The following is a 27,348-nucleotide window of genomic DNA, read 5'->3' on the forward strand; positions in this document are numbered from 1 at the left end:
AAGAGAGCACTTCTCGGCGCAGACTGTGGATCACACACGTACATAGCCGGCTGTTAAATCTGTAGCACAGTGAAGGGTAGCAAATAACGGATCTTTGACTACTGTGCCTATACTGTACAGCTTGTAAAATACACTCCTGGAAATGGAAAAAAGAACACATTGACACCGGTGTGTCAGACCCACCATACTTGCTCCGCACACTGCCACAGGGCTGTACAAGCAATGATCACACGCACGGCACAGCAGACACACCAGAAACCGCGGTGTTGGCCGTCGAATGGCGCTAGCTGCGCAGCATTTGTGCACCGCCGCGGTCAGTGTCAGCCAGTTTGCCGTGGCATACGGAGCTCCATCGCAGTCTTTAACACTGGTAGCATGCCGCGACAGCGTGGACGTGAACCGTATGTGCAGTTGACGGACTTTGAGCGAGGGCGTATAGTGGGCATGCGGGAGGCCGGGTGGACGTACCGCCGAATTGCTCAACACGTGGGGCGTGAGGTCTCCACAGTACATCGATGTTGTCGCCAGTGATCGGCGGAAGGTGCACGTGCCCGTCGACCTGGGACCGGACCGTAGCGACGCACGGATGCACGCCAAGACCGTAGGATCCTACGCAGTGCCGTAGGGGACCGCACCGCCACTTCCCAGCAAATTAGGGACACTGTTGCTCCTGGGGTTTCGGCGAGGACCATTCGCAACCGTCTCCATGAAGCTGGGCTACGGTCCCGCACACCGTTAGGCCGTCTTCCGCTCACGCCGCAACATCGTGCAGCCCGCCTCCAGTGGTGTCGCGACAGGCGTGAATGCAGGGACGAATGGAGACGTGTCGTCTTCAGCGATGAGAGTCGCTTCGGCCTTGGTGCCAATGATGGTCGTATGCGTGTTTGGCGCCGTGCAGGTGAGCGCCACAATCTGGACTGCATACGACCGAGGCACACAGGGCCAACACCCGGCATCATGGTGTGGGGAGCGATCTCCTACACGGGCCGTACACCTCTGGTGATCGTCGAGGGGACACTGAATAGTGCACAGTACATCCAAACCCTCATCGAACCCATCGTTCTACCATTTCTAGACCGGCAAGGGAACTTGCTGTTCCAACAGGACAATGCACGTCCGCATGTATCCCGTGCCACCCAACGTGCTCTAGAAGGTGTAAGTCAACTACCCTGGCCAGCAAGATCTCCGGATCTGTCCCCCATTGAGCATGTTTGGGACTGGATGAAGCGTCGTCTCACGCGGTCTGCACGTCCAGCACGAACGTGGTCCAACTGAGGCGCCAGGTGGAAATGGCATGGCATGGCCGTTCCACAGGACTACATCCAGCATCTCTACGATCGTCTCCATGGGAGAATAGCAGCCTGCATTGCTGCGAAAGGTGGATATACACTGTACTAGTGCCGACATAGTGCATGCTCTGTTGCCTGTGTCTATGTGCCTGTGGTTCTGTCAGTGTGCTCATGTGATGTATCTGACCCCAGGACTGTGTCAATAAAGTTTCCCCTTCCTGGGACAATGAATTCACGGTGTTCTTATTTCAATTTCCAGGAGTGTACATGATTAAACCTGTAGGCCATTTTGGGCTGTACAGGTTCCGAAATTTAGTAAATAAGGCTTCCACTTTCGACAGATGCAGTGGCTCCAACTCAGCTGGGCATACAGCTGAACCTAGGATGGATGAGAGACATGGGTACGTCATTCTATGACGCTTCAGCTCTGTGTCAAAGGTCGCAAATTGTATGGGCTAGAACAATCAGTTTAACAGATCATGCATCCAGGTTGCTGACAAGAATAGTATACAGAAGAACGGAAAAGAAAACAAAGAGTCTTGGCATGGTCACCGCGGCTCAGTTCGAAGCGGGACTCATCACTGAAGTCAATTCTCCTCCAGTCCACGTGATTCCAGGGCGAAGACGTGTCTGGAGGCGCCGCGAACAGTGGTGGGACTGTTGGCCGCCACAGCGCCAGACAACAAGGACTGATTGTAAATAAATGAACACCTACAGCCGTCCTTATGACATCATTTATTGTTTCGGCGCTTCAGTGCACCATTTTCAGATCTTGGTGCACCAGAGTGCCGAAACTAGCAGCTACACAATAAATTAAATCATATGGATGGCTGTAGGTGTTTCATTTTCTTACAATAGTGAACGACCGTAGTCCCCCAGACGCCGTCCGGGATGTCCAAGCGATTAAAGGCGCTTCAGTCTGGAACCGCGCGACCGCTACGGTCGCAGGTTCGAATCCTGCCTCGGGCATGAATGTGTGTGATGTCCTTAGGTTTAAGTAGTTGTAAGTAGAAGGGGACTGATGACCTCATAGTGCTCAGAGCCATTTGAACCGAGTCCCCCAGACCTCTAGTCGAAAGGACAGAAAAACAAGGAGTGATGGTGTGAGGCACCCATTTCTTCTCGTAGCAGGTTCCCTCTGGTTGTCATCTGCAGTTCCCTTACAACACAGCGGCACGTAGACGATATTCTACGCCCCGTTAAGTTGCCCTTCATGGCAGGCCAGCCAGGGCTTACATTTCAGCAAGATAATGGCCAACCGCACGACGGTTCTACTGCTTGTCTTTGTGCTTGCCAACTCCTACCTTGGAGAACAAGGCAGTCGTATGTCTCCCTAATTGTGAATTTTTAGAGCAGGGCCCTCCAACCAGCTCGAGGTTTTGACGATCTCACTCGCCAAATTGACACTGTTTTCCACCATATCCCCCAGGAAGAAATCCTTCAATTCTATCAATGACAAGTGGAATAACTGCTTGCATAAGGACCAGAGATGGGCCAGAGCGCTATCAGCTTGTTTAATTTACGAACCGTTTTCTTGTGCATAAATCATCCATTTTCTCTTGAGATTAGATTTACTTTCATTCCAATTGATCCATAGTGAGGAGATCCTCCAGGATGTGGAACAAGTCATAAAAACAATAATACAGGACAAATATTTAGAACTGAAACTAATAAGCTAATGTACCTTCCACAGGTCCCAACTGGAATGATTGTCATTTTTTTAATGAACGCTATATGAAAGAATCATTTTACAAACACTAATGCACTGAATTTAAAATAAAAAAGTTTTTATTTATTTATGAGGTAATAAACATGTAATAGAACTGCTACAATACTTATTTACAATGAACACATTACTGCACTGAAATGGTGCAGAATATCAGTTGGTCCAGCTGAGAAATTCATCAGCGGAGTAGAAGGAGTTGGCCACCAATAAATCCTTTAGGCTTCTCTTAAAGTGATTTTCACTGGTTGTTAAGCTTTTTATGGCTATTGGCAAGATATTGAAAATATGTGTTCCTGAATAATGCACACCTTTTCGTACGAGAGTAAGTGACTTTAAATCCTTGTGAAGATTATGATGAATTGAAATCATTTGATTCAAGATTATTGTGAAGAATTGTAATCATTTGATTGCCTGTAAATGTACATCACATTTACCGATTTCCGTCCCATTAGTGTAATTATTTCGTGGTGCGTCTTTTGCCTTGGGGTGTATATCGCAAACGCTCGGTTATGCCCGAGGACAGGTGGGAAATCATTATGTCAGTAAAAAGGTAGCCAATAAACTCGTGAAATGTGATGTATTTTATCGAGAACGTAAGTCTATTTAACATGCAGCAAAGAAGTATTAAGCTGGTCTGAAACTGTAGCTCGCTCCCCATTGGGAGATGGTCGCCGAAGCTCGTAAGACCTGAAATGTCACGTGATGTGACGTACACCGCCGGGCCTGTACATCTCGTTGGCCTTAGTGGTGACCCTGAAATCGTCTCACAGCCCTTGTCGATACTAGTCTTAATATACCTTACACAGGGCTCGTGACGTGGCTGCAGTATCTTGCACACCAGACTAAACAATACGTCTGTCCTCTCGGGCACTAATCGAAGGTGTCATGAAGATACTGCACTCACTGTGCTGAGCACACACCTCCTCAAATCATCGTTTCCATATTCGCAGGACCATTACGAGATACCGATCATCGCGAGAAGCAATGTCGCGGAACAGTAAACTACCGTCTGAATAAGCCAAAACCCAGCCACCATTGAATTTCGACCGTGCTTTTCCTTCTAAGAGGGCTAACGCCAACTTGTCACAAACAACCAATAGTCAAATGCGATTGCCGAATGAAAAACCCTCTGCTTAATCGTTCCTTATGTACAGAAAAGTAGATGGCGCCGCTTCTACCATCTTCGTGTCGTTGCGCTGAAATTATAATCTGTCCACATCCAAGCCTATAGTACAGTTATTCTTATTTGCCACTTGTTGTATGTCACTCTCATGATATTGCAGTTTTTATCGCTAGTATTGTATGTACCTCTCAGTACTATTCCCCCCCCCCCCCCCTCCCCCAACCTCACTCTTCCTTCGGGAATATCTTGTGACTATCGAGCGGTGATAAGGCTGAAACACTGGACTCCCATTGAGTTGGAGCAGGTTTTACTCTCAATAGCGGTCTCTAGATTTACTGTAGATTCCATAAATCGACTGACCCGCATAACACAAGGTGTCCAAAAAAAGTAACCAAAAGCGTCTTTCCTTCCTCACCCTTTTCTAATCCAAACTTGATAATAGCCTCTAATTCATGCCGTCGAAGCGACGTTCTTTCCAGTCTTGCTACTTTTTTATACTGTTTTAACAGACGACAATCTTCGCTGTACGTGTTTTAAAACGACAATATCTTATACTAGGTCATTAGTTTTGCTTTGATGGCCTACTTCAAACATTACTACAAACAATTTTTCAGTCATCTAGGATTGACATATGAGTCAAAAATTGTTTGTACTTAGGTGTGTAGGTTGTCATCGCAGGTCTAAATTAACTACGGGTGTGATATACCATCATACGTACCTGGAATAAATAGGGTCTAAAAAGACGTTTCTGTATCAATGAGGATTTTTCCTGCGACTATGTCGCGACTCGTGATTGTAAGTATCATAAAACCGGAGATAAAGAGGGTATTATAACTCCGCCCGCACAGGCCGTTGAAAGCCCAACGGTACCGACCGGCCGCCGTGTCATCCTCAGACCACAGGCGTCAATGGAGGCGGATATGGAGGGGCATGAGGTCAGCACACCGCTCTCCCGGCCGTATGTCAGTTTACGAGACCGGAGCCGCTACTTCTCAATCAAGTAGTTCCTCAGTTTGCCTGACAAGGGCTGAGTGCACCCCGCTTACCAACAGCGCTCGACAGACCGGATGGTTACCCATCCAAGTGCTAGCCCAGCACGACAGCGCTTAACTTCGGTGATCTGACGGGAACCGGTGTTACCACTGAGGCAAGGCCGTTGGCACATTCTTGTCTATCACCTTTTTCAATCTGAGCGCTTTTTTCTTGGTCGTTCACTCTTATTATTCCCTCTTCGTTCTTGTACGTATTGTTTATTACCCGTCTCTCCCTATAGCTTACCTCTATGTTTCTCAGAATTTTGAACATTTGGCACCATTTTCCAGTTCGCCGGCCGGAGTGGCCGGGCGGTTCTAGGCGCCACAGTCTGGAGCCGCGCGACCGCTACGGTCGCAGGTTCGAATCCTGCCTCGGGCATGGATGTGTGTGATGTCATTAGGTTAGTTAGGTTTAAGTAGTTCTAAGTTCTAGGGGACTGATGAACTCAGATGTTAAGTCCCATAGTGCTCAGAGCCATTTGAACCAGTTGGCCAAATCCTATGAACGTGTTTTGATTTTTCTTTAGTCTTGCTTCCGTTATTAGCCGCAACGTCAGAATTGCCTCTCTGGTGCCTTTACCTTTCCTAAAGCCAAATTGATCATCATCCAACACATCCTCAATTTTCTTTTCCATTCTTCTGTATATTATTCTTGTCAGTAACTTGGATGCATGAGCTGTTAAGCTGATTGTGCGATAATTCTCATACTTGTCAGCTCTTACCGTCGTCAGAATTGTGTGGATGATACTTTTCCGAAAGTCAGACGGTATGTCGCCAGAGTCATACATTCTACACACCAGCGTGAACAGTCGTTTTGTTGCCACTTCCCCCAATGACTTTAGAAATTCTGATAGAATGTTGTCTATCCCTCCTGCATTATTGTTCTTAAGTCCTCCAAAGCTCTCTTACATTCTGATTCTAATACTGGATTCCTTATCTGCTCTAAATCGCCCTCTGTTTCTTCTTCTATCACATCAAACAAATCTTCCCCCCTCACAGAGATCTTAGGTGTACTCTTTCCAACGGTCTGTTCTTTCCTCTGCATTTACAAGTGGAGTTCCGGTTGTACTCTTAATGTTACCATCGTTGCTTTTTGTATCACCGAAGGTTGTTTTGACTTTCCCATATGCTGAGTCAGTCCTTCCGACAATCATTTCTCTTGCGAGTAGCCATTTCGTCTGAGCTTCCCTGCACTTGCTGTTTATTTCATTCCTGAGCGACTTATATTTCTGTATTCCTGAATTTCCCAGACCGTTTTTGTTCTTCATTCTTTCAACAATAAACTGAAGCATTTTTTCTGTTAGTCATGGTTTCGTCGCAGTTGCCTTCTATGTAACTATGTTTTTTCTTCCAACTTCTGTGGTTGCTCTTTTTAGCAATATCCGTTCCTCTTCAACTGTACTGCCTACTGAGCTATTCCTTTATTGCTGTTCCTATAGCCTTAGAGAATTTCAAGCGTATCTCGTCATTCCTTAGTACTTCCGTATCTCAGTATTTTACATATTGATTCTTACTGACTAACTCTTGAACTTCAGTCTGATCATCACTACTAAATTGTGATCTGAGTCTATACATGTTCCTGGATACGCCTTATAATCAAAAATCTGATTTCGGAATCTCTGACTGACCATGAAGTAATCTAACTGAAAGCTTCCCGTATCACTCGGCCTTTTCCAAGTACACATCCTCTTCTTGTGAGTCTTGAACAGAGTATTCGCTATTAGTAGTTGTAATTTATTACAGAACTCAATTAGTCTTTTTCCTCTTTCGGCCGGCCGCGGTGGTCTAGCGGTTCTAGGCGCTCAGTCCGGAACCGCGCGACTGCTACTGTCGCAGGTTCGAATCCTGCCTCGGGCATGGATGTGTGTGATGTCCTTAGGTTAGTTAGGTTTAAGTAGTTCTAAGTTCTAAGGGACTGATGACCACAGATGTTAAGTCCCATAGTGCTCAGAGTCATTTGAACCATTTTTTTTTTCTCCTCTCTCATTCCTTGTCCCAAGCCCATATTCTCCTGTAACCGTTTCTTCTACTCCTTCCCCTACACCTGCATTCCATGCCCCCTGACTATTACATTTTTCTCACTGCATGACCCTTTCAATGCCCTCATATACTTTCTCTGTCTCTTCATCTTCAACTTGCGACGTCGGCATGTATACGTCATCTATCATTGTCGATGTTGGTCTGCTATCGATTCTGGTAAGATCAGCCCTATCTCTGTACTGTTCACAATAACAAACTTTCTGCTCTATCTTCCTGTTCACAACGAATTCTACTCCCCTCATGCTACTGTTGATAGTATCCTACATTCATCTCACCAGAAATTCTTGTCTTATTTCGATTTCACCTCACTGACCGACACCATGTCTATATCGGGTCTTCACATTTCCCTTTTCAGATTTTCTAGCTTCCCTACTACGTTCAAGCTTCTGACATTCCACGCCCCGACTTGTAGAACGTTATCCTTTCGTTGGTTGTATAATCTTTTTCTCATGGTCACCTCCCTCTGGCAGTCCCCCAACGGAGATCCGATTGGAGGACTATGCCGGTATGTGTTGCCAATGGAGAGATCATCATGTCACTTCTGTAATTACAGGCCATATGTTCTGTTGATACACGTTATTGTTTTAATTTCAGTGATTTCCACTGCCTTCTGGATCCTCAAGCCGTTGATCATTGCTGATTCTTCCGCCTTTAGGGGCATTTTCCCTCTCCAAGGGCGATAGAGTGCCCTGAACGTTGGTCGACTTCACCGTCCTCTTTGACACGGCCATTGGCATAATGGGGGTAGCTTCTTATGCCAGAAGCCTTTGGCCGCCAATGCTGATTATTAAAATCTAAGCGGTGACGGGTTTCGAACTCGGGACCGAGGACGTTTTCATTAGTAATCAAGGACACCCCACCCCTTTTTTTCATGTCATTTTGTTCGATACAGCTCATTGAAGTTTTTCGTGGAGGCCATCCCATGACATCCATTTAAGTTTATCTCTGATCCATTCACTCAGCTTTTATTATTATTATTATTACAGAGGGCAGCTAACCCAATGGCCGAACACGCTGAGCTACCTTGCAAGCATACCGCTAGACCAGCGACCATACTCCACAGACAATGGCAATGTTATAAGAGAATCCTACCTGTCACACGTTGCACCCGAATCATGTTTCCGCTGCCGAATGTTTTTTTTTTTTTTTTTTTTTTTTTAGTTTTCTTCATTGCTTCTTCGATAAATACACTGAACATTAAAGAAGGCCGCCTGAATACCTGTATTACTGCCTGTTTAATCGGAACTCTTCTCTTGTGGTTCGCTACTGGTTTGCAAAAGTCCTTAAGTCTAAAAATATGTATGCTGACCCAGAATGTTAATTTAGAATCGAACACGCTTTTAAGACCAACGCTGCAATTACTGTGCACAATTGAATGGATAAAGTAAAGAATTTACTGCCCTAGCTACGGATCATAAAGTGGAGCATTACGAAGGAATAAGTTTGATATAAATGGAAGCTGTTAACAGAAACAAGCTTTGCACTAACGCATTAATTTATACAGTTGAAACAACATTAAACGGATCTTAATATGAAAGAATATTACTTGGCTTTACAAAAGTCCTTTGTGTGAATTCCACCAAGTAAATTTATTGGTTTTCAGCGTTACTTGAACGAACAAGAAAACGTGTCAATAGAGCAAAAAACCAGTCCAAGTTGTAAATTTTTAATTTTTCATTCGATGACTAGCTTCAGACCGAGATCCATTTTCAAATCAACATAACAAAGTCGAAAATGGCATTTCCGACGATGTCTAAAAACGTGTAATGTACATTCACAGTGCATCAGTATGCACTATTCTATTACATATTTTGTTGACATCCTCGGAAATGAAGTTTTGGGCTTTGTTACATTGATTTGAAAATGGGTACGGCTCGAAACTAGTCATCGAACGAACAATAAAATATTTGTAACTTGTACTCTTTTTTTTCGTTCTATTGGTTAACAGAAGTTGCTGACCAAGTTTCTCCAGCATGCTGGAAGTTCGTAAGAAAAGACATGACATAACTGACATTCTGAAAACTAGTCATGAATTTTTAGCTAAGCGAATACAACGACTGTTGGCCTGATAGTTAATAAGAAACTCATGCATCCACTAAAGCTATGCTAGACCCGAGATTGATGATCGCAATGGCTTGAGCAAATACGGACCAAGAATTGTCCTAATACGCCGGTACTGCTGACTATGCTGGCCGTAATTAATCTGCATGAGACGTGCAGAAGGCTGTCATAATTCTGCTGCCATCTTAAGTGTGGCTCTGCAGTTCAGGACGAGGGCCGAGCTTCCGTTGGCACGATCTTTGGTCGCCTCTCCAATGCTAAGATGCGCGCCAAATGAGCACGGCTCTCCGTCTGCGAACGAACGCTAGTTACATGCACAAGATGCGCGCACCTCCTTGTCTCCCAGGGAACTTCAAGCTTCTTTTTAGCAGAACCGTACAGCCTGCTATTTTTTCCTGCCAAACAGGACATATCCGCCAATCGCAGAATATGAACACTCAGCCTGCCAAAGGCGACGTCCCTTCATGCACAAAAATCCGCCAAGAAAAACGCTCCGCGATAAAACGCCAATGACTTTTGCATTCCTCTTACTTGCCGCAAAAATCTGCTGCTTCTGCTCCGTCTCTGTGACATGGCAGACATTTTTATCAATCGCGCATCTGCTCGCTCAGTAACTAGCCTGGCATCAGAGATCCTCCGAAAGCAAAAACTGTTCCTGAAGCTTCGCTCTTACTTTCCTACAAGCCGTGTTTCTTTAGAAAAGCGCAAGATTGTTATGTACTGAAGGCAAACCAGAAAGCGCTGGCCTCTCACTGACGGAGACCCTTCCCTGTTATGGGGTCTGCTGCAGGGCAGGACTCGGTCATAAAAGCACAATAGGTGACACCCCCGCGTCTGGCAGGGCTTGGCGACTTTCAAGACGACATCACCAGAGGCTGCCCGCCTCTGCTGATGCTACAGGGTCGCTTTTTTTTTAGTAATGACGGTAAATGCCTTGTCTGTCTCAGATCCATCGTAGTCGTACTTCCCGTTGGCAAGCGCTCACAGAAAGCATAGGGGAAACAAGGACTACCTGCACCAAATTAAATTTGTGCTGGGACGACAAGCCATACGATATCTTCTAATACCGTGTCGGGCCTACTTTTGCCTGGTGTAGTGCAAAACTCGATGTGACATGGACTCAACAAGTCGCTGCGAGTCCCCAGCAGAAAGTTTGAGCCATCCTCCCTCTACAGCCGTCCACAATTGCGAAAGTGTTGCCGGTGCACGATTTTCTGCACACACGGACCTTGAACTCATGTCGGGCGATCTAAGTGGCCAAATAATTCGCTCAAATGGTCCAAAATATTCTTCAAACCAGTCGCTATCAATTGTGGACCGGTCACATGTTGGGAATATTAAGTCCGTGAATGGCTGTGAATGGTCTCCAAATAGCCGAACATCCAATCAATCGTCGGTTCATTTGGACAAGAGGATCCAGTCTATTCTACGTAAACACAGCCCACACCATTGTGGAGCCACCACCAGCTTTCAACAGTGCCTTGTTGACAACTTGGGTCCATGGGTTCGTGGGACGTGCGCAACATTCGAACCCTACCATCAGCAGCTCTTACCGACTGAAATCGGGAGTCATCTGGATAGAGCACGGGGTTCTAGTCACTAACGTCCAACCGGCAGGGTTGTGAGCACAGGAAACGCGCTGCAGGCGATATCGTGCTGTTAGCAAAGGACCTCGCGTCCGTCGTCTGCTGCCTTAACCCATTAATGCCGTACTGTCGTAACGGATACGTTCGCCATACGCCCTACCTTGATTTCTGCGGTTATTTCACTCAGTGTGTGCTTGTCTGTTAGGACTGACAACTCTGCGCAAATGCCGTTCCTCTCAGTCGTTAACTGAAGGCCGTCGGCCACTGCATTATTCGCGGTGAGAGGTAATGCTTGAAATCTGGTCTTCTCGGTACACTCTTGACACTTTCGATCTCGGAATATTGAATTACCTAACAATTTCCGAAATGGAATGTCCTATGCGTCTAGCTCCAACTATCACTCCGCGTTCAAAGTCTGTTAATTCCTGTCATGCGGCCATAATCAGGTTGGAAACCGTTTCACGTGAATCACTTCAGTATAAATGACATCTCCGCCAATGCACTGTCGTCTTATACCTTCTGTACATGATACTACGATCATCTGCATATGTGCATATAGCTATCGTAAAGCCGGCCGGTTTGGCCGAGCGGTTCTAGGCGCTTCAGTCTGGAACCGCGCGACCGCTACGGTCCCAGGTTCGAATCCTGCCTCGGGCATGGATGTGTGTGATGTCCTTAGGTTAGTTAGGTTTAAGTAGTTTTAAGTTCTAGGGGGCTGATGACCTCAAATGTTAAGTCCTATAGTGCTCAGAGCCATTTGAACCACATTTGAGCCATCGTACAACTTTTGTTTGCTCAGTGTGTTTGATGTGAAGCTAGAAACGCAGTCACTGTATTCCAGTTCACTTTAATAAAACGTTAATATCATTGTCATCTACTCAGCGTGTTATTGTCATAGTAAATGAAAACTGGCATGCGAAATTGCTTGCTACTTTTCAGTTTGTTGTGTATTTGCAAGTTATGTAGTTTTCTCTTTAGCATACACCAGCTTTTGTGAGAATTTCAAATATACTGCACCATTTTACATCATCGAAAGATAATTTTGAATCAACAAATTCCATGAAGGTGTCTTGATTTATTTGGTTTTGCTTACATTATTAAGCGAAACATGAAACTACCTCTCTCGTGCCTTTATCTTTCCTAAAACCAAACTGATTGTCATCAGTTTGTTCCTCTATTTGCTTCTCCATTTTTATGCATATTAATCTTGTCAGAAACTTGGATGTGACCGAGGGAGGTGGCGCAGTGGTTAGCACACTGGACTCGCATTCCGGAGGACGACGGTTCAATCCCGCGTCCGGCCATCCTGATTTAGGTTTTCCGTGATTTCCCTAAATCGCTTTAGGCAAATTCCGGGATGGTTCCTTTGAAAGGGCACGGCTCACTTCCTTCCCCGTCCTTCCCTAATCCGATGAGACCAATGACCTCGCTGTTGGGTCTCTTCCCCCAAACAATCCAATGCAATCCTTGGATGTGAAGCTATTAGTTGTTAAGCTGATTGTGGGATAGTTCTCGCATCTATTTCCTGTATGTGTTTCATACATTAAATGAGCAGAAAATCGAGAACTATCATTGACTCTAGTAAATATACGTCCGAAATGGCCTAATGAACAAATAGAGGCTGTAAGGTGCCTTATGCCTACAGCGCAGCTTCAGCCTGGCTGTCCACTTCACAGTATTTTCTAATACTCTACGTGTTACCTATTAAAGTTGCTATCAGCGAATATTGCACTTAGGCTGTAGTTGAATAAAACGGTCCAGAACGAATTTTCGCTGTGCAATGGGGTGTGCGCTGATTTGAAACTTCTTGGCTGATTAAAACTGTGTGCCCTAGGGCTCTAAACTGAAACCATTGCCTTTGGCGGAAAAACTTTCTACCGACTGAGCAGTCCAAGCACGAGTCACCACCTGCCTTCTTTTCTTTCAGGTGTAATAGTTCCGCAAGGTATGCAGAAGAACTTCTGTGAAGTTTGAAAGGCAGGAGACGGGCTACTGATGGAAGTAAGGCTGTGATGACAGGGTCGTGAGCCGTGTTTGGAGGCTCAATTGGTAGAGCACTTGACAGGGTTCCAGGTTCCACTCAAGTCCGGCACACAGTTGTAATTTGCCATGAAGTTTCAATTAACACAAGATTTGGACAGTGCTACTTGTCAAGGTAGATCGGTTCCCATCACAAAACAGATGTCTTACTATTACATACAGAGAGGGTGATGTGTAAGAGAAGTATGGAAGTGCTCGTACGGGATCTGTGCTGAAGAAAACGTTCCACCTTCACTGAGCTGTATAAATCCAGATGGTCGTGGATATTCTGCTCATAACACAATATAAAGTCGGCGTTCACGTACTCCGTGACCAACGCAAGGATGTTTCATCAGTCCTTTCTCAATCATCATTTTAAAGTTTTGCACGCGATGCTGATAATCACTGCAGTGTGATAAGTCGTTCTTTTAATTTAAAAAAAATTACGCGTGCCTAGTCGTACGTTATGGTAACGAAAACTTTTGTGCCACTGCCACTGCAGAAGTTTCAAGCAAAAGAAAAGAGAGATATAGCGAGAGAAAAAAATTGGAAACCTGTTACAAGGTTCAATTATACAGTAATGAGTTTCAATTACAGTCTACTTAAGTCTGGTTAATCTGTGTTACGTTTCCCAGTACGTTCGTACTGCTATTTAGGAAGTCGTATTAGGTTCCATGATGAGTACATACGCGCAACGCTCGGGTCACAGCTTCGATCTGTTTCGTCAAATATGCAACAGCTGACCTCGAATTCCACCTCGCGGTGTTATTGACAAGGGCACGAAACGGACTTAGGCATTTGATATTCCACCCCCTCGGATCGTTCGCGCATCTCTGTAACGTTGGCCTAATGGATTTATTGGCTGTTTCAGTGAATAATGACTATGGTACAACTGTTTTGGGAGGGGGAGAGAGGGCGGAATCTATAAATTTAAATATTGTAAACTGACTAACTATTCAAAGTATGACTACCCATATGATTAGTTTGATCTATAATTTTTAAATGCTGAATGCCGCGATTTACGTTATCCTTCTCGTTCATTCAATTCGAATAGGCTGCATAAATGATGCCTTCAAGAAGTAACAGTGATATCTGGATCAGGGCATTCTGTTGTCACTAGATTTAGATGCGATCTACGTATTAACTGAGATTCATAATTGCTCCTGTTGTTTATCTGGGATTACCTGAAATTAACTGTTTGCCCAATATCTTTGGATGTCTATCCCATCATCACGAACATGTCCTGTATACGTGTACCTGTGTCTCAGCATTGATTTACAGGGTACATAACACGATTCTCAATTTCTTTTCAGCCATTTTATCATTGATTTCACACGAAGTTTTATGGCCACCCATTTCCAGTAACGACTAATACGCTGTAGAGATTAACCTGTAGTTACTACGACATTCTGGAGCGTTTCGTTTCATCCTGAAGCGTTCGTCAGTCTTCTTTCGCCTTTCAGCATCCCTTAGCGATTACGTTGCTAATGAAAGTTTTGTTTTTGTGGTCAACTGTGTTTCCCTTTTAAAGGGCTTGAAACACTCTTGTGTAAGGCAAGTTGGCAAAATAATAAGCATATTGGGAAGAGCGTTTCCTTTCAATTGAATTCTCATCTACCGAGGTGCAAAATACACCATTTTTCTTTCGAACACTGTGATGTATAGACATAGACCTGAAAGCTTTGCGATACACGTTGTTCGTTTCGCTATTCAAGCACAGTATTGATGATAGTGATCTCTACTGACATGATGTCCACACGGCATTTGAATTTCAGATTTTTTTGTATTTATGATACATGAATTTCAGAAATCAAATATTAACCCCAAAAATAGTTCGATTTAGCTCACAAAAATTCTCGAGAAAGTCGATTTTGAAGTATTCCCACCACTTTTAATACGCTAAAGCAAGATCGATTTTGCTCGAGAGGCTATTTGGCCTTGTGGTAGAATGCTTGCTTGTCACCAAGGGATTTTAGGTGATAGATAAACTCCAGTGGAAGACTCTGCAGGAGGGACGCTCAGTAGCTCGGTACGGGCTTTTGTTAAAGTTTCGAGAACATACCTTCACCGAAGAGTCAAGCAGTACATTGCTCCCTTCTACGTATACCTCGCGAAGAGACCATGAGGATAAAATCAGAGAGATTAGAGCCCGCAAAGAAGCATACCGACAATCCTTCTTTCCACGTACGAGACTGGAATAGAAGGGAGAACCGATAGAAGTACTCAGGGTACCCTCCGCCACACACCGTCAGGTGGCTCGCGGAGTATGGATGTAGATGTAGATGTAGATGTAGGTTCAATTCCCAGTTGATGAAAATTTTTAATCAGAAGTGCATGTTCTACTAGAAGTTTCGTGACATTTAAACACATGAAGATGGGAAATAAAAAATCAATAGCATTCGAGACACAAAATCTCTGGTTCGAGTATTGCTTCGGTCATTATTTTGTTTCGTTTTTGTGCCAAGCTGTTAGAATATCTATGTCATTTTAATATGAAATTCATTTGATGCATGCTAATCAACAGATATGAGAAATGCACGTCTTTTTACGTCTAATTACGTATCGCACACAAAAATACAGTTTCCACTGCAAATATAAATTATTAATTGCTGATCTTTTATAAAAGATTGTTTAAATAGTGAAAAGCTACAAATTACATTCTTTTTCATCCTTATTGATTTTTCGCTTCTTGGAAATGTTAATCGAACGTGCACCTTTATTTGGCAGGGTTGCGAAACGAACCCCTGGCACATACGTGGAAGGCGAGCATTCTGCCACACAGCCACGCAATCTGTCGAGAATAATGGGCTTTTGTTCAGCATATTAAAGACGGTCGGAAAATTTCAAAGTCGATTTTCTCGAGAATTTGTGAGAGTTGCATCGAACTGTTTTGAGGGATTAATATTTGACTTGTGACTTTCACGTACCATAAATGTAAGAAAATTCAAAAATACGATTGTAGTATGCTGCTCTTGTAAGTGAAACTTTTAAATGGATGAAATGCAGTTCGTATGTCCCGACGCGACTGAAACAATCATATATTAGATGTAAATTTTTGTAAAAAAAAGTGTATTGTGAATAACAATAATCCAAAACTATAAGAGAATACTTACTTTGCATGCGGTGCTTTAGATATTGGGGCTGCAGTGCTTGACATGGTTCCAGATGAGTACTATACGCTTGTTTCCTGTTCGCCGACGAAGCATAACATGATAATGTTTCAGACGTTATTCGCATACCTTCATTGTGCATCTTAGTTAATGATGTTGCTTTGATTCGTTGTTATTATATATATATGATGAAAATTATTATTATTACTTACATTTATTTGGCTTCTAGCTTAAATACTTTCTAGCTGTCACAAATTATGATGTAAAAGCTTTTAAATATCCTATACAGTTATATCTGTTCATTTTCAAAAAGATGACCTCAGCGTACGTTCCGTTGGTCCAGCATGGCCAGGGGACATCGGCTGGTAAGTAATTTACAATGTCAGTAAAATTTACCAACAGCCGTATACTTTAAGATATTATTTTATTCTGAAAGCAACCAGCTTCGGGATTTCATTATGTCATCTTCAGGCCCCATACACTTCTATCCAAAAAAAAGAACTTGTATAGTACCATAAAATCACTGGATATCGTGAATTCCATCGTTATACGCCATAAGCGTATCGGGCCTGAAGATAGCATAATGAAATGCCGAAACAGGTTGCTTTCAGAATAAAATAATAGCTTAAAGTATACGGCTGTTGGTGAGTTTTAGTGACTTTGACAAATACCATATATGTAGTTGCATTCCTATGTGACTCCTTGTCGTTATCAAGTTGAAACTATAGCACAGATAGTATTGCACCACCGTAGGTCGATTGATAGCCAACTAACTTCTTACATTGCAATGTTTGTTTCAACAGAAGGGGTCCGCAGAATAAAGTGCTAAGTCAATTTACTAACGATTAGTCCGATCACTTTGCCTGCAGGATTTTCGAATGCATTCAACTGGCTGATGATAACAAGTACTTCCATATTTAAAGCTAGAAAATAATATCTTCGACATATATAACTTCGTCGTAACGTAACGTGATGATGTATTTCAGTCTAACCAAACATTATAACTTGCAATACCATAACTCAAAAAAAATCATCTTGAGGATTAGCACTTTCTTCAGCCGACTCCTTTATTCTGTTGTTAAATTCAGCTTTCGTTGTTGTATTTTAGATTTTTATGTGTCCTTTCCTATGAACGTAACTACAGCATGAGATGAAGCCGTAGATCGGTCTCCAAGAACTAGGATAATGCGAAGCGGCAGAGAGTGAGCAAGGCTCAAGAACAGCTTTAAAACGTTGATCCTGATTCTCTTAACATTTGTACTGAAAGCGGATGTGCTTCAAAACATCAACTGCAGGCTTGCCAAATTTCGAAACCCCGTTTGCCTAGTTTGATGCTGTTAGCTGGATCTGACCTAGTCAGATACGACCTGGAGACTCAACATTGGCGAAAATGTGCACTTAGGATTTGAAACGCAAAGGAGGTCATGACCCTGACATTGAAACTTAAGGTGGGGAATCACAATTTTACTATTAAATTTATTGACAACGATGAGGGAATTACTCACTAGTTGAATAAGAATCAAACGCAAATTAACTACTTGGCTTATTGCCGTTAAGCCGGCCGGGGTGGGCGAGCGGTTCTAGGCGCAACAGTCCGGAACCGCGCGACCGCTACGGTCGCAGGTTCGAATCCTGCCTCGGGCATGGATGTGTGTGGTGTCCTTAGGTTAGTTAGGATTAAGTAGTTCTAAATTCTAGGGGACTGATGACCTCAGAAGTTAAGTCCCATAGTGCTCAGTGCCATTTCAACCATTTATTACCGGTAAAAGTCTGTAGAACGTTAATCAGTGAAAAATATACATACTGCAACTTTCAAAACGTTATTTTACAATAATGATATAATAATCTTTCCAGAAGCTACTGAATGGCAAAGTTACTGAAGGAGGATAGAATTCAGCTGCTCGTTCGTTCCTGAAACTATATAGACCGTCTCGCCTAATAATGATTATAGTGGTTGACCGTCCGCTAGAGGTTATAAAAGATAGCCCTGCATCTTAGTGTACACTGGTAGACCGAAAATTCGCGCCCTAACTGCTGATGAGATTTCAGTAAATGAATTTCCCAAATATGCCATTGTTGCTTTCATGTTCACCATAGTAATCGACGGCATGTGAATTGAGCTGTACAACACTTACGAAGAGTATTCTGCCATTGGGAGTTGACCCATCGCTGTACATGACAAAGTCATGCACGAACTGTCATCGTTACAAGCCTCGTGAGCATCTGTACTGCTTGGCAGCTGTAACGTTCCCTGGCAGCACACACACTATTAATAAAATGAAATGACATTTAGTTGTACTATGTACGCAGCTACGAAGCAATTCGTATGCACTGTAATTGTTTAACAAAAAATGTTATTTAATTTTGTGTAAAGGACGTTGGTTATTATTGTTATATTTTCTGTGATAATATTCTCGATGTATTTACGATTGTAATATTTCTATACTCATAATGTAATTACGAAACATGCTAATATCTGCGATGAAAAAATGTAAAATATAGCCACAGAGGAAAATAATGTAAGATTACAAAGAGACATTCACAATCAGCAATAATATAAAAAGCACTACATAATGTGCATTCTTTGTAGTCTTACTCGAGAGCTGAGAGAGAGAGGAACCTGTGACGTAGCATTATATGAATGAGTAGACTTCGTTTTTCTGTATCTATCTTTAGCCGCAATTAGAGGAGAAATTGTACAGAATTTTGAGCACTTTTAGCGATTATCGTTGGTGTTGCTGGGCTGTGCCGCGACGGAACGATTTGCAGTGGTGGCACATTTAAAAAATTGTTCCACCATAAAATTAACCAAACTCGTAAATCGGGTGCAGGTAAAATTAGCAGTGAATTACGAAATATTTTTCTTTTACAGTGATCCTGAGGCTGACTGAATTTATTACTGGTCTTACATTTGTGCATTCATAGGCGCATAGTTAACGTTGAAGTTGTTAATCTGTTGGTTCTTTCCATTTCTAAAGCAAATAACTTAAACGTATAGTGAAGTGTGTTTTGTCAATGTTAATTAAACGTTCAGGTCGGCTTGGCAATATTTAACCATTTTATGTTAACAGAGACAGTCTTGTGTTCCATAGCTAACGTCGGGAAAGAATTCAGTAAATATTTAAAAATCCACTGCATCTAGAAAATGTGTGCCAAGGCCGAAATACGCAAAGAAATTAATTTAAATAAGTTTCAAATAAATGTTATAATCAGTTATTTTGAATTTATCAGCATGAGAGGGTTGGTAAGGTTCACGTAATTTTAAATGTGCTTAATTCTGTCTAAATGAATTTTTATTAACACACGTAAATAAGGGGTTCTACAACAAAGTTCGTACTGAAAGAGTAAATAACATAAATATTTAAAGCCATTTCTTCCCCATTTATTTTCATTCAATATTTTTACATAATAAATATTTCATATCTTTTTTTTTTCAACAGCCCAGAATCCAATGTTCTTTCTGGCTTGATCTACAACTGTCTTTCCAGTACTTCCCGCAAAGAGAAACGAGGGGCAATCGTATATTAGACAAATCTCCTACATCCATCTAATTTAACAGAGCAACCATTGAACCAGCTAGTCTCGCTACGCATCCCGCGTGAAGTTCAAGGGCTGAACGAGAGGCTATTTCGTCATACTGCCAGCTCTTCCCAAACCCGTACCCTATGGTGCCCATTTACGGAAGAATTCTGACACTCCGACAGGTTTTATCACAGGAGCGACTTTGACACACAGCTTGCTCCCCGATGCGAAAGCTGTTTCACGGTTCCGAGTTAAAAATACACAGTGTCTGTCGGGAAGCGGTCACTGCCCTGCTTTCCGGCCTGCAATTTCCAGAGCTTCTCTCTTGGGGGTCAAAGCCCGTACCGTTAGCTCGTCCTCAGCACCGGCACAAAGATCATGTATGTTTGTAGGTGCGGATATTCAGCCGCCAAGTAATTGCTACAACACCTGTTAAAACCTTCAGCTTTTTCATAATTGGCTGCTAGTTTCGGCCAGTGACGATTATCAAGCTTAGCTGGCACAAATGGCAGGAAAAGTTATAATTTAATCAAAAGCGATTTGCTCTTTTAAGCCCACCGTAGCACGCACGTAAAAATTTCTCACAATAATAACTGTGCAGGGCAATTGTCGTCAAGATGCAATTTTACATCGACAGCAGTGTGTTAACCCCTGTCGACGTGGACTTGATTCCTGACGAAAGTTATCGTACTTAGTTATTACTGTCAGAAAATTTTACGTGCGTGCTATGGTGGACTTAAAAGAGCAAATCGCTTTTGATTAAATTATAACTTTTCCTTCCATTTGTGCCAGCTAAGCTTGATAATGCTCATTGACCGAAACTAGTAGCGAACTGTGCAAAATAAATGACAGCTTAAGGTTTCACCACGAATTTCAACAAAGCTCATGGTTCAGTTCTAGATTAGAGGAAGTTAGCAGCACAAAATTATCGTAAGGTATAGATAAAAAAAAAATCTAGAATCATTCCGAGCAACCACTGTACCGCAGATAAATCTTTCCTTCAGTTAACCTCTTGTCAGCGTCTATGGACTCTATTTCTTTTCAATCTCGTTGAGAAACTGAATAATTATGAAAGAGATAGACCACATGGCTTGCCACTTCTCGATATTGGCAGTAGCATGTGTCTAAAACGCCGTTTTTTAGCAAGTGGTCGGATAAATGTCGTTGAGTGAGGTGTCTCCATACAGCAGCAATTCTGGCCGTTTTATTGTAGCCTCTTACAGGCAAAGCGTGACTTACCGCTCACCGTGAGTTGGAATATTTTTATGACCACTGTTCATACGCTGTTTTACACGGCTGTGGTAGGTAAGTTATTTCTTACAGACACGCTTGAGAATTTATGTTGATAGACTATTACACAGGGCAACTTCGTTCGCGGTGTGTTCATGGGCACTCTTGGCGTGATACAGCTCCTTTCTGCTATTCTGTCACATGTCTAGATCCACTAATATTTCTGTGGTGATTATATATAACTAACTGTCGTGTACAGACTAGTTCACTGCCATGCCGACGTCAGTAGTGGAGGTCAGGTGACTTCCTGGAGTCAGTTTTAAACCATCTACAGAGTTCCAAAACGAACCGTGTGTTCCTTGAATACGGTGACTAATATTTTATCTGTTGAAATTAAGGAGGTATTCCTCTTCGAAAACTATTAAAAATACTCGATTTTTTTGGTTTTAAATGTTCTCTGCGACGTCTACTTTATTGTAGCGTTCCTCCCAAGTTCGCAGGAACTCCGTTATCGGGTTACGTGGCGATTTGTGAAAAAGTGTCTCCGAAACTGATTCACAGCGGGAAAAATATAGTCGATATCGCTGCTATTGTAGCAGCACATAATTTTAACGACGTCCCAACAGTAATTATGAAAATTACGAAAGCGGTCAAACTTGACATCGGATCAGCCCGTAACAACTTCAACGCGAAAGTGGTCGCAAAGCGCATCGGGCGAGCAGAGCAGCGGCTGGCAGAAGCTGCCAAGGCGGCCCGCAGTACAACCATCATCGCCACGAAGGAGGAGAATCTTCTTTTGGACCTCGTAGAATTACTATATGGCACAGTGACCGCTGACTAGAGGTGTGTTTAACTTTACTACAAAAATTGTAACCGAAAACTTTAAACGTATTTTTCTCGAAACCGTATTTTTTCAAATTGACGAGAACCATAACTTGAGAACGATAGCCCTGCATATGATTTTGATCGGAATTTAATCCCAGTATTCCAGACTGAATTCTCTATCAATGTACGTAACTATTATCGGTGCAAGCTGTTGTCTCGATTTTTAGGGCGAAGAAAATGACATTAATTTCTACACGTTCTAACAATACCACCACTTGCAAATTAGCTTAGAAATCAGATTAATAATGTTGCTCCCGCAGCATATGTTCGCTTTATCGGGCAACAACAAAGTTATTGACTGTGGACAGTATCGTCAGAATGGAAATAATGAAGTCACTGTAAAAAAGTCATCAATTTTGGCACTTATCTTGAATGGATTCCCACGTAGGTTTCGTCGAAGTTGTTATGACTCATCTTGTTGATTCTAGGGTGATTCCACTATGACTGCTAGAAGGTCCAGATCTGTATTTTAGCAATATTTGAAGATGTAACAAATGCGTTTTTCAGGAAATTCCTAATGATCAAACAATCCCAGATCAGAACAATGGTATGGTAGAAATAATTTTTGACTTGGTGTTCACGATCCACCTTTTTATTAAAGTTCTTGTAAATTCACGTATACTTCTTCTTAATTGTCACATCATCAAGAAAACTGTTTTGTATCAATCTTCATATATTTAATTTCCACTTTAACCAAACAAAATACTTGACTGTTCTTTTCCGAAGCGAAATAACAATTTAACTTCTGCAAAGTGAAACAAAGATTGCTCTGTGCGCATTCGCGCCAAAACGGTTATAAGTAAGTCAAAGATTATGTCAGTCTCACAGAAATGAATACACACAACAACCTTATAACTGTAATATGTCGATACATCGGAGTACCTATACATTAATAAAACCTAATGTGAATATTGTCACAAAAATATGTCTGTTACTTCGCAGAAAAGTAGTACGATATTACTGGTATCGAGAACTGGGATTGGAGTGCCGTAATGGTCACGTAAATGAAGAACCATTACAACGTCACCAATCTGATAGAATTCTCGTTCATAAATTATCCTGTTTATTTTGATAGAAAATTATTGAAAATGACTTGTAAAAAATTCTTTTGTTACAGGTCCGACTGAAGGGCTTCGGAAATACCCCTCGATGACTAACATTCCGGCTCCAAGGGGTCTTCCCACCTGGTGCGGCGCTTACTGGGAGCGTCCGATGTGGACGCAAAAATGAAAGACAAAAGTGAAGGAACAAGACGGAATCATCAGATTTAGCATTACTTGTTATTTTCTTTGAAAAAAGTCACGAGTCTCACCTGTGCAGACCAAGAAAGAAATAATCGCAACAGCAAGAAATAGTTATGAAAGCTTGTAGACGTGTTTGAACATGAGAAAGAAGACGTCTATTCAGATTCGCGCCAGTCGCATAAGACTGGCGCTAGTAATGCCAGTATGAGGATGGAAATCAGCTTTGCTTTAAATACTCGCTGAAATGGTCGTGAGACTTAGTTACCTTTGAGGTAGGACAGGCGGCCGCCGTGGCCGAGCGGTTCTAGGCGGTACAATCTGGAACTGCGCGACCGCTACGGTCGCAGGTTCGAATCCTGCCTCGGGCATGGATGTGTGTGATGTCCTTAGGTTGGTTAGGTTTAAGTAGTTCTAAGTTATAAGGGACTGATGACCTCAGAAGTTAAGTCCCATAGTGCTCAGAGACATTTGAACCATTTGAGATTGGACATGGTGAGTTGATCATAGTCCAGAATGCGTTGAAGGCGACAAAGACGCCATTATCAACACCTCACGGAGTCTGACGAGGTCGTATAATAGGGCTACGAATAGCTAACCACTGTATATCTGCAGCAGCCACGGGAATGTACGGCCGCAAGGAGACCAGGTTTCGGAAGGCCACGTGGCCCTAGCGACAGCTAAGACCATTGAGTTCGGCGTATGGCTCGGCGCATCGTACTATATCTCCTGCAGCAGTTCGGGCGGCAGATGACACCATATGTGCACAACGAACTGTTACAAATCGGTTACTTCAAGGACAGCTCCGAGGCAGGCGCCCTGAAGCGTGCATTCCACTGACCGCAAACCACCGCCATCTGCTATTTGAGTGGTGTCAAGGAGAGTTCATTGAAGAGCAGGGTTGTGTTTACAGATGAAAGCTGTTCCCACCTCGGTGTCAGTAATGGCCATGTGGTGGTTAAAAGGGTGCCAGTTGAGGGCCTGCAACTCTACACCTCCTGACACCTTGATCCCCCTCATCCCATGGATGCTTCTCTCCTCTCCAACCCCCGCCCTCTGCCACTCCTTCACCGTTCAGCGCCCCCCCCCCCTACCCTCCATCTCTACACCCTTCATCTCCTTTCCCAAGGTGGCTTCCGTGGACTTCCCCTCCCGGACGATGCCCTCTCTCCCTCCAATTACCCCTTGTATCAACTCTAATCCTCACCTCCCCCTCCCTTCCTCTGTCCTTTTCCTGGGCTCCTCTGCCCCCGCTTCCATCCGTTATTTTTTTCCCGCCTACCCTCTCTCTGCCTCCTTTCTCTCCCCTGAGTCCTTTTGCATTTCCCTCCTCTGCCTTTCCCCATTCCCTCTCGCGTCTGCCCTGCCGCCACCTTTTGAGTCCTATCCCTCGGTCGGTCCCCCGCCCCCTTAGTTTTCCTCTCCTTCCGTTTTTGTCCCTCATCTGTCTAGCCCCCCTCCCCCCCCCCCCCCCCCCCCACCCACCGCCATCTGCCCTTGGCTGTGGTGTGTCATCTTTGTGCCAACTTTTTAGTGCCGTGTTTCCAGTGAGTGTTAAGTGCTGAACGTCTTTTCCGAAGTGTTGCTTACAGAAATCATACTATCGCTGGGTGTGATTTTTATATCTCTTGCGAACAGAAACCAGACGACCGCCCCCGTGTTTTTTAATTGCCTGTCTACTATTTTACATGTCTGCTTCCTGTGTATTTTATTACCATCGCCAACCCTTTGTTTTATGTTTTAACTTTCCACAATTTTCCGCCATTTTACAATTTAAGTCACCATTTTATCGCCTGCTTTTAATGTTTCTTCTCTTCTTCTTATGTTTTAAAAATTCTGTAGGCTGAAGAGCAGAGTAATAAGCTGCTGCCAGCCTGCCGCCCTAGGGGAGAATCGAAATTCAAGAAAGGAAAAAAGAAGGGCCTGCACACCTATCGGCGTACTAGACACTCTGGACCTAGATGTGCAGTTATGGCCGTGGGCTCAATTCCGAATAACAGCAGGGGCACTCTCTGGTTATCCCACGTACCATGACTGCAAATCTGATGATTCGACATGCTGTGCTGCCATTCGTGAACAGTATTCCATGGGGAGTTTTCCAACAGGATAACGCCCGCCCACATACTGCTGTTGCTCCACGGAGAGTCGACATGTTGCCTTGGCCTGCTCAGTCACCAGATATATCTCCAATTTAGCATATGTGGAACATCATTGGACGACAAGTTCAGCGTCATCCACAAACAGCATTAACCCTCCGTGTGTTGACAGACCATACGCAACAGGCACGGAGCTCCATCCCACAAACTTACGTCAGGCTCTCTATGGCACAATGCACACACGTCTGCATGCTTGCATTCAACATTCTGGCGGTTACACTGGTTATTGATGTTCCAGAATTTCACATTTGCAGTGGCTTATTACGGGCTTACGTTAACCTGTGATTCTGCAATGACTCAATAATGTCACTGAGGCAAATTTAGTCACGAAATTTGATTTCTCTCCATCAGTTTTCTTGGTGTTGCGATTTTTTTCCGTCAGCGTATTTTTCATGTGTTCAAAGAGGACTAGCCATACAACGTTCGCCATGATAACTGCAGCGTCAGCGTGGCCTAATACCAACCGAAAGGGCCTGGGTTCGATTCACGTCCCGGTCGCAGGTTTTTTCCGCTAGGGGAGTGGGTGTTATGTTGTCCTTATGATCGTTTCATCATCACCGGCCCTCAAGTCGCCTAAGCAGTCACATAAAACAGACTCACACCAGGAGGTGAGCCATCACACAGCAAAGAAACAGACCCCCTTAATTATGTGTTCGATTTTTTTTTAATTTATTGTGATTTCATTCCCCTGCCCCATGTGGGCAGGGGAGGGCTGTCAGCGATACAATCCGCCGCTCATCAGCCAAGTGACCTGACAACTAATACAAAAATATAATGTTACATATAAGGCGATAAAAAAGGGGGAAAATACATTGACATAGAGACGTTCAAGGATGGACAATTCAAAAAGTCGACATAAAGTTAAAAAACACAGTTGGCGATTCGAAGAACACAAAAAAGACACTGAAGTCACACGCATAGGTTAAAAGTTGACCACAGTATCGAAAATGCCCCAGAACAACGCACTTTAAACCTACTTGCAATACACATGATGAAGAATTAAACTGCCAGGTGAGACCTGCTGAGGGACAGGCCAGAGAGGATGGAAAAGGAGGGGAGAGCAAGGTGCAGCCGTGGAGGGGGCGGGATGGAAAGAGTAGCAGTGTAAGCAGGTGCACCAAGAGGCAGGAGACTGGTGGGTCAGGAGAGGAAGAGGGAAGACAAGGCAGGACGAGTGAGGAGACACTGAAGCGGAGCATAAGAGAGGGAGGGGAAGTAGGAGGGGAAAGGCACTCAGGAGAAGGGAGGGGGAGGAGAGGGATCCCTGAGGAGGAGGCAGGAGGAAGATGGGGTTACAGTTGGTAGGAAGGGTAGACGTCAGGGCGGAACTCATCATCTGGGAGGGATAGATGGTGGAAGTTGCATTGGGAAAGGAGGAGGAGGGTATGGAGATGGAGAGCAGGTGGAACACAACAGTAAAGGCATGGCAACGGGTTGGGGGTGGAGAGGAAGGGTGACACCAGGGGGTGAGGGGGATCAAGGCGGCAGACAATATATAGTGTGCGGATGTGTTCAAAGAAAAGGAGAAGGTGGGGGAAGGGGATGAGGTCGTAGAGGATGCGCGTGGGGGATGGAAGGTGGATGCAGAAGGTGAGGCGGAGTGCATGGCGTTCGAGCATTTGGACGGATTAATAGAACCTGGGAGGGGCGGAAATCAAAGCAACGCTGGCATGACAGAGGATGGGGCGGATCAAGGACTTGTAGGTGTGAAGGACGGTGGAAGGATGCAGACCTCACGTCCAGCCAGACAGGAGGTTCAGGAGTTGGAGGCGGTTGTGAGCTTTGTTTTGGATGGTAAGGAGATAGGGAGTCAAGGTGAGGTGGCGGTCAAGTGTGAGGCCAAGGTATTTGAGGGTAAGAGTGAGGTGGATAGGACTGGGTGATGCGGCCTAAGATGATCGCCTGGGTCTTGGAGGGATTGATACAGAGGAACCACTGGTTGCACCAAGTGGTGAATTAGTCAAAGTGGGTTTGGAGGGTACATTGGAGGGTAGGATAAAGGGCTAGGAAGGCGGTGTCATCAGCAAACTGGTGAAATGAACAGGTGGGGAAGCTTTGGGCACATCAGCAGTGTACAGGAGATAGAGGAGAGGGGAAAGTACAGAACCTTGGGGGAAGCCAGCAGAGGGATAGAATGTACAGGAGTGGGAATTTTGGATAGTCACATAGGAGGGGCGATGGGAGAGGAAGGAACCAACGAGACATACCAATTTGATGAGGGGAGCATAGGTCTGGAGTTTGAAGAGGAGCCCGGGATGCCAGACATAGTCATAGGCGTTTGGGAGATGAAAGGAAACAAAAATAGCAGAGTGACAGGAGTTAAGTT

At 43.9% G+C, this 27,348-nt stretch overlaps 1 protein-coding gene and 1 pseudogene across 1 annotated transcript in view; both read right to left on the minus strand.

The window, feature by feature from the left end:
* LOC126267898 (band 7 protein AGAP004871-like) overlaps positions 1–27,348 on the minus strand; it is a 395,199-nt gene that overhangs the window by 102,813 nt on the left and 265,038 nt on the right. The gene's annotated exons all lie outside the window — the stretch shown is intronic.
* On the minus strand, positions 5,182–5,299 carry LOC126268432 (5S ribosomal RNA; annotated as a pseudogene).

Source organism: Schistocerca gregaria, chromosome 4 (genome assembly GCF_023897955.1).
Source record: "Schistocerca gregaria isolate iqSchGreg1 chromosome 4, iqSchGreg1.2, whole genome shotgun sequence".
NCBI classification, from domain to species: Eukaryota; Metazoa; Arthropoda; class Insecta; order Orthoptera; family Acrididae; genus Schistocerca; species Schistocerca gregaria.